Raw genomic sequence first — 8315 nt, forward strand, 5'->3', positions numbered from 1 at the left:
CACACACACATGTGCCCGATGTAAGTTTTAAGCCACCAGGTCTGGGACTCGAAGCGCATTCGATTACATGGGAGTCTAGCGACATAGCCGTTATGCTAACTGCTAGTCCCAATATGGACATAATTTTAAAAAGTTATTTTTGTCATGTCAATTTAGAAAAGAATAAAGGTTTAGTTTTTTTTTTTTTTAAGAGGTTTTTGCTATAGGGCGTGTGTGCTCGCCAGAAAGAGAGAGACAGAGAGACAGAAAGCAAGAAATCACCCCCCAGGTGGAATGGCCATGCCACAATCCCTTCTCCTCCATCCTCCTCTTGGGATCTTGGGCACGCATGCACATGCACCGGGCATGAGTTTAAGCCACCGGGTCCGGGACTCAAACCACGGTCGACTACATGGAAGAACAGCAACATAGCCATTATGCTAACTGCTGGTCCCAGGTTTAGGTCTTATTATTTTTAAGCTACATTCCTTGATGTTTAGAATGATATAAAAGATGAAACAGCACAAGCTTAATGAGGTTGGGAAGTATCTGGAAACACTACTTTGTGTACCATAAATATATGCCATTATTATTTGTCAATTAATGTTAAATTCAGGACCTTCAGGTGGCATAGTGGTTAAGGCACTGGATCTTCCATGCCAACTCCATGGTTCAAGTCTCAGACCTGGCAGCTAGAAAAAACGTGACAGATGTGTGTGCATGCTGAAAATCTGAAGAAGAGAGTGGAGGAAAGGGGATTGCTGCATAGCTATCCCTTCTGGGGGGTGAGTTCTCACTTTATCTCTCTTTTACTCTCTCTGGCATATGCCTAAAATTTAACCAAAAAAATATATATAAAATAAAATGTAAAAATAGTATTTTATATCTAAAACGAAACCCAAAGTCATGAAAGCTAAGACTGTGGAGGAGACTAGAAAGAGTAGGCAGAGAGTTCTTAGTCAACTCAGATTGCTATAGCAAAAATATCAAAGCCTGGATGGCTTACACAACACTTATTTTCACATTTCTGTATTGTAGGAAGTCCATGATTCAGGTGCCAACAGATTCAGTTCTTGGGGAAGGCCCTCTTCCTGGCTTGCACTTGGCTACCCTCTTGCTCTCTCCATCCTTCAACGGTAAAAACAAGGAGCTCTGGTGTCTCTTCCTCTTCTTGGAAGGGCACTGATCATAACACGGGGCTCCATCTTCATAACTTCATTCAGCCAAATTGTCTCTGAAAGGTTGCATCGCTAAATACTATCACATTCTGGGTAAGGGTTCAATGGGGAGGGGGAGCTCAAATGTTCACCCCATAACAAGAGATGTAAGGAAAGCAGGGGAGGGTGAGGTAAGGATATTCCAAGGTTAGAATGATTCCCAGTAAGATCACAAGTGAAGGGAAGAGGGTAGATTCAGAAGAAAGGGAGAAAGGTAGAAAGTTAGGGTTACAGACGGAGGGGGAGAGAGTCAAACAACCGAGTTGTTATTAAGTGGGACAGGTTTGAGCATTGTAAAAATGAATGAGAATGATCCAGTTAAAAGGAATTTAAAATGTTCTAAACATCAAAGAACTTGCAAATATTTGAGGTGATAGACTAAGTTAAGTTTTTAAATTTTAGCCAGAGGGCATGTATGCTTACTTGCGTGCATGTGCGCACGCAAAATAAAGAAGAAAAGAGAGGGAGGACACTTGCCAGAGCTATAGTCCTTTTTCCTCCACTTCTCCTTCTGTCAGGATTTGGGCACATAGGCACATGTGCCTGGCATGTTTCTCAAGTCTCTGGGAATTGAACTGCTGTTGACTGTGTGCGATCTGGCTCCCTTAACCACAAAGCTATGTGGCCAGCCCAAAGTTAAAATGTTAAGAGCAAGAGGAAATAATTTGGTAGCAAGATCATAATATTATTGGAAAAATTTGAGGATATTGAGCCAAAGGACTGATGGAGATTAATTTTGTACAGGAGAAGAAAGGGTTTTTTTGTTGTTGTTGTTTTTGTTTTTTATTAAGGGGGGAAGAAGGAAAAGGAAGAGAGATGGGAACAGATATAGGTAAGTATATATTTAGAATAAAAAAAGTTGAGAGGGTTCCATTTTCTCTGAAAAATTGAAGACATTGTCACACAAAGAGAATGAAAAAAGGTGGGAGATGAGAAGGGCAGAGTAGGTTTGAATATTGGTTCTTCCAATCTATGATCATGATATCTCTTTCTGTTTTTAAAATATCCTTTAACATGTCTCATATAAGCTGCAAATAATTAGATCTTTTTTTAAAAAATTCTGATTTGGGGACTGCAGATGGCTTGGTGGTTAAGGCACTGGTCGACCATAGTTTGAGTCCTGTACCTGGCAGCTTGAAAATCATGCTGGACATGTGTGCATGCGGTGCCCAAAACCCCAAGAGGAGAATGGAGGAGAAGGGATTGCGGTGTGGCCATCTGCCCTGGGGGGTGATTTCTCGCTTTCTGTATCTCTGTCTCTCTCTGTCTGTCTGGCGAGTGCACGTGCTCTATGGCAAACAAACAAACAAACAAAACTAAAACTAAACAAAGAGAACCTCCAATCTTACTATCTCTGTTTTTAAAATCTATTCAGTCTATTTATATTTAATTTAGTTATTGATTTAATTTATTGTAAGTCTATGATTTTTTTTCCCTTTTATTCTCTTGTTTTTTGTATGTTCAAAAATCTTATTGCCAGGAGGTGTGTGTGCTTTCCAGAAAGAGACAAGAGACAGGGAAAGGAGAAAGCACCCCCTAATGAGATGTGGTTACACCACAATCCTTCCTTTTCCATTTCGTCACCCTGTTGGAATTTGGGGCATGTTTGCATACTGCCTCGTGTGATTTTCAAGCCCGTAGGGCTGGTACTTGAACCATAGTTGGCCATGTGTGATCCCTTAACCACTAGGCCATGGGGCTAGCCCTGAACTAATTTTTTTAATTCCATTTTATCTCTTTTATTGCATTTTAGTTATGCTTTTAAAATTTTCCCCCATAGGTGCACTATGCTTTGTAATACCTTCAAATAGTATTGTGCTACTTTACATATAATTTACCTTACAACTGTGTACTTTCATAAGAGTTATAAACCTTACAATGGCTTGTTTTTTCCTTAAAAAGTCACAATCAATGATCTTTTACAGAAATTAAGAAATGAGAACAAAGCCCTCAAACTTTCCCATATATTTAGTATTTCTTGTGCTCTTCATTTCCATCTGGTATTGCTTCCTTTTTTGTTTGTTTTTTGTTTTGAGAGGTTTTTGCTATGTATTGTTTTCTTTCAGACTAGAAACATTTTACTTTAAAAAAAGTATTTTACATTCATTCACTGAACATCATCACAGTGTACAATATATGACTTTCCATCTAGAATACACCGTATAGTGGCTTAATCATACATGTTATCAACAAATAATTTTCATACATGTTATCAACAAAAATTTCTTGTTTCATATACATATATATGTGTGTGTGTATATGTATGTGTGTATATATTTATATATATGTGTGTGTGTGTATGTATGTGTGTATATATTTATATATATGTGTGTGTATATGTATGTGTGTGTATATATTTATATATGTGTGTATATGTATGTGTGTGTATATGTATGTGTGTGTATATATTTATATATGTGTGTGTGTGTGCATATATATATATATATATTTCCCCCATTTCTCACCCTCTGCCATTTCCCACCCTTCTCCCACACTGTCACAGTCCTGTGGTACAAATATCACAGCATTTTACAGATCATACTCCTACCTGTTACTCAATATCTGAAACCATTAATCCATATATTTTGTTCAGTTTCATATTTCTTTATGTCTGAAAACTAGTCCAGTACCAGCTCTTTAATCATGATTGGAAAGGGACCAGCAGTTAGCATAATGGCTATGTCGCTGGACTCCCATGTAGTTGACGATGGTTCGAGTCTCAGAGCTGGTGGCATAAACTCACACCAGGCATGTGCGTGTGTGCCCAAGATCCCGAAAGGAGAATGGAACAGAAGGGATTGCGGTGTGGCCATCCCCACTTCTGGTGAACGTACGTGCCCTATAGCAAAAAAGCCTCTCCAAAAAAAAAAAAAATCATGATTGGAAGGAAAAGTCTTGAAATGTATACATTTTTATTTCTTGATTTATTTTCTTCCTTTTTCTCTTTCTTTCCTTACAGACGTCAATTTTCTCACAGTTCTAGAGACTGGGAGTCCAGGAGCAAGGGGCTGACAGGAGGGGTTTCTCCTGAGGCTCCTCTCCTTGACTTGCAGAGGGTCACTTTCTCATGTTCTCACATGGCTTTGCATTCGTTTCTTTCATTTCTGATTTCGCAGTTTATAATCTGCTTTGGAAATTCCAAGTCATGTTGAAGAAGGTACTCAACATATGAGATTGACAATGTTTTAAGAAGACTGATGTAATAATGTTTGTATATTTGTATAATATCAATATATAAAAATTTATGATATTTTATTTATGGTTTATGTCATTGAAATTACTAAAATTAAATATTTAATATATTTCAAATAAAAACCATGTAAACATAATGCAAAATAAATAAAATGTATATTTATAAAAATTAAAATTTATAAAATTAAACAATAGAAATACAAGTTATTAGAGAAATTAAAAAAAAAAGGTATCAATAAAAATAATTTAAATGTAGTATTAATCCGAGGATATTTTATTATCAATTTAAATTTCTATTTTTGAATTATTTAATTTTATTCATTACTGTTATTATTATTTTAAATTCGACCAGAGAGAGGCAGAAAGAAAGAGAGAGAAAGAGGGGGAAAGGACGAAAGCAAGGTACAGAACTCAAATCACAGGCAGCCATGTGGGAGACCAGTGCCAAACCACCATACCATCTGCTGGCCCATAATAAATTTTTGTGTTTTTTTAGAATTATTTTACTTAACTTTATTTAATTAATTAATTGACTGATTTTAATTTGACCAGAGAGGGACAGAGTGAGAGAGAAAGGGAGGGAAAGTGAGAAAGCAAACCGCCAGATACGGGACTCAAACTGCAGTCAGCTGTGTGGGAATCCAGCGCCCTTAACCCCACGCCACCTGCCAGCCCTGATCCATGATAAATCTAAAATCAAATAATATTTTAAACCTTTTATATAAATTTTTTTTTTTTTTTGGAGAGATTTTCACTGTAGGGCGCATGCGCTCGCCAGACAGACAGAGAGAGACATAGAGACAGAAAGCGAGAAATCACCCCCCAGGGGGGATGGTCACGCCGCAATCCCTTCTCCTCCATTCTCCTCTCGGGATCTTGGGTACGCACGCACACGCGCCCGGCGTGAGTTTTAAGCCACCGGGTCTGGGACACGAACCGGGGTCGACTACATGGGAGTCCAGCGACATAGCCATTACGCTAACTGCTGGTTCCCCGACCTTTTATATAAATTTTAAAAATTAAAACATTGTGCCAGGCCTGTAACACAGTAGTTACATACTGTCTACTAGGAGCCAGGTACTACATGTTTGATCAAGGTTTGAATCCTGGTTCTGGCAGCTTGAAAAACACATTAGGCACATGTACATACATGGTCAAAATCTTTTAAGGGTGTTGAAACAGAGGACAAAGAATTACAGTGAAGCCATACCCCATTAGGGAGTGCTTTCTCTCTCTCTCTCTTTGGTAAGCACATGCCCTCTGACAATAAAAAAATAAAAAATAAAAAGTTTCTATATGTCATTAGTTAGTGGTCACCCTACTCAGTGTGCATATCTCTGCAAATGCTGAGAGTTTTGTTTGTTTTGCTATTTGTAGAAATGGTGAGAAAATAGTTATAAGCAAGCTCTAGATATTTGCCTTTGACTTAATCTTTGAATAATTTCTTCTCTTATTTAGTAATTCTGAGAAGTTTTTGAACATCTGTTGTTTTTTCCTTTGAGGGAAAAGAACTATACTATTGATAGCTCTAGTATTTCTCTCAATAGTTTTTGGTTGTTTTCATCTTGCTTAGTTATATCATGAGTTCACTATATTAATTTTAGTTCTGTCATATTCTTTTTCTACTGCTTTACAAAGACTTAGCCCTACAATATGAATTATTCTTTCAAAAGAAGCTTTCTATGATGTAACAATATTGTTATTTCGAGTGACTCAGACAAGTATGACATTTTTAAAGGTTGTTTCTATAGCACATGTGCTTTCTAGAGAGAGACAGAAGTAAAGTAAGGAATCACCCCTAGGGGAGGTGGCCATGACGCAGTCCCTTCTCCTCCAGTCTCCACCTGGGATTTTAGGTATGCATGCACATATGCCTGGTGTGATTTTCAAACCTCTAGGTCTGGAACTCAAACTGCAGTTGGCCATGTGGGAGTCCAGCACCTTAACCACTATATCACCTTCTGGCCCCAAGTATGAAATATTAAGGGTTGGAGAACATTATCATCCAGCCTTCGTATACACAATAAATCATTATTCTTGATCTCAAAATGAAAATTATTTAGATTTTAAAAACCGTTGCCATACATTAATAGAAATACTAGAATATTAGTAGACCAAATAGCAAACTATATTGGAATACAGTGTATTCTCTAGTGTTATGACTTACAAAACTAAGACATACATACTTGAGTGTAAGCTTTGCGCAGTGGCAGTATCGTAGCCAATGAGGTTTATCCGAGGCACGATTATTGCTCATTGAAAACTTTTCCCATACTTGAGTGTAAAGGAGGGAAAGCATGCTCAGAGGTAGGAAGCCTATGATCTCAGCCCAGCTCTACCACCACTTTAAGCTTTTCAGTATCACTTTTCTCAGATGTACAAAGTAGGGTTATTGAGCTAGGTTAGATAATCTCCAAAGTTTCATAAGAATTCCATGACTGCCTCTAGAGTAACCAGTTTTAAGAGATTTTCATTACATGGGAACCAGCAGTTAGCGTAATGGCTATGTTGCTGGACTCCCACGTAGTCGACCGCAGTTTGGTCCCGGACCCGGTGGCTTAGAACTCATGCCGGGCGCGTGTGCATGCATGCCCAAGATCCCAAGAGGAGAATGGAGGAGAAGGGATTGAGGCATGGCCATCCCCCCTGGGGGGTGATTTCTCACTTTCTGTCTCTGTCTCTGTCTCTCTCTCTGTCTGTCTGGCAAGCGCACGCACCCTATAGCAAAAACCTCTCAAAAAAAAAAAGTTTTCATTACAAATATTCAATGGTCAGATTTTATAGGTTAATCTAGGAATTTTATATTTGAAATTTTGGACAGTAAACTAACGCAGATGAAGGAGACGAGGTAGTTTGGAGTTATGAAATATACTGGTTCAGGCCAGCCCCATGGCCTGACGGTTAAGGGAGCAAATCCCAATGGGATAATTGGGAGAAAAAGGATTGCAGTGTGGTTAGCTCCATTGCAGGGGGTGGGGCTTTCTCTTTCATGTGTGTGCTTGTGCCTTCTGGCATAAAAATTTTAAATGTAGAGAAAAGTGTGTGAGAGAATGGAAAAGAAATGTTAGTTTTTCTTTTTTTGGGAGAGATTTTCACTAAAGGGCGCATGCGCTCGCCAGACAGAGAGAGACATAGAGACAGAAAGCGAGAAATCACCCCCCGGGGGGATGGTCACGCCGCAATCCCTTCTCCTCCATTCTCCTCTCGGGATCTTGGGCACGCACGCACACACGCCCCGCATGATTTTTAAGCCACCGGGTCCGGGACGCGAACAATTACGCGGGAGTCCAGTGACATAGCCATTACACTAACTGCTGGTTCCCATGAAATCTTAGTTTTTCAAAGGAACACATTTTATTCTTACCTCTTGGTGCTCCTCTCTGCGGAGTTTCAGCACTGATGGTTTGACAAATTTAAGCAAACTTGGGTGACTTGTCACACAGTGGTCAGCTGTTTTGATTCATCTGGTAGGTTTTTGGACTAGGAAACATAATATCAAAATATTTCTTAGGAAAGAGAAAACTCACTGAATCAATGAGTTTCACTTCAGACCCTGAGAGTCAATTCTTTTTTTTTAAATTATTATTAATTAATTTATTTATTTTTTATTTAAATTTATTTATTTACATTCATTCACTGTACATCATTACAGCATACAAAAATGAGATTTTCCATCCAGAGCACACTGTGTATTGGCTCAATCAAGCACATCAACATACATGTTATCAACAAATAATTTTCCATTTCTTGTTTCCTGCATGTTTTGCTTTTTTACCCCCATCCTTGATTCCCTATCTCTTACCCTCTGCCATCTCCCACTCTCCTCCCACACTGTCTCTGGTATTTATGTTTGCTTTCTATACTGTTTTCCCCCCACATTGTATTGAATTACTAAAGACCTTAATTAATCTAAATATTTTCATAGCA

At 38.5% G+C, this 8315-nt stretch overlaps 1 pseudogene; it reads left to right on the forward strand.

Annotated features, from left to right (window-relative positions):
- The first annotated feature begins 6583 nt into the window (after window positions 1-6583).
- LOC114008502 (uncharacterized) lies at window positions 6584-6665 on the forward strand (annotated as a pseudogene).
- The last annotated feature ends 1650 nt before the right edge of the window (window positions 6666-8315 follow it).

This window comes from Tupaia chinensis, unplaced genomic scaffold, assembly GCF_000334495.1.
Source record: "Tupaia chinensis unplaced genomic scaffold, TupChi_1.0 Scaffold000350_1, whole genome shotgun sequence".
NCBI lineage: Eukaryota > Metazoa > Chordata > Mammalia > Scandentia > Tupaiidae > Tupaia > Tupaia belangeri.